Source organism: Galeopterus variegatus, unplaced genomic scaffold (assembly GCF_000696425.1).
Source record: "Galeopterus variegatus unplaced genomic scaffold, G_variegatus-3.0.2 Scaffold11444, whole genome shotgun sequence".
In the NCBI taxonomy this organism is placed as follows: domain Eukaryota; kingdom Metazoa; phylum Chordata; class Mammalia; order Dermoptera; family Cynocephalidae; genus Galeopterus; species Galeopterus variegatus.
In genome coordinates, this window is record NW_007737555.1 from 19,077 (window position 1) to 19,725 (window position 649).

Consider the following 649-nt stretch of genomic DNA (forward strand, 5'->3'; position numbering starts at 1 on the left):
GTAAAGACACTCTACAAGTTAGGTACAGATGGAAAGTATCTCAACACAATTAAAGTCATGTGGCATAAGCCCATTGCCAACATCATCCTGAAAGGGGAAAACCTGAAAGCTTTTCCCTTAACAGAACTAGGGAAGGATGCCCACTCTCACCACTCCTATTCAACATGGCATTGGAAGCTGTAGGCAGAGCAATCAGAGAAGAGAAGGAAATAAAGTGTATTCAGATTGAAAAAGAAGAAGTCAAACTGTCTCTCTTTGTGGATGATATGATCCTATATATTGAACAGCCTGAAGCCTCTACAAAAAAAAAACTCTTAGAGTTGATAAATGATTTCAACAATTTGCAGGATACAAAGTCAACACACAAAAATTAATAGTGTTTCTATAATCCAACAGTCAACATGCAGAAAAAGATATCAAGTAACCTACCCCATTTACAATAGCACCCCATACAAAAAATAAAATACTTAGAAATAAAGTTAATCAAGGATGTGAAAAATCTCTAAAAAGAGAACTACAAACCACTGCTGAGAGAAAATAAAGAGGACACAAGAAGATGGAAAGATATCCCATGCTCTTGGATCTGAAGAATTTACATTGTGAAAATGTCCATATTACCCAAAGTGATATACAGATTCAATGCAATCTC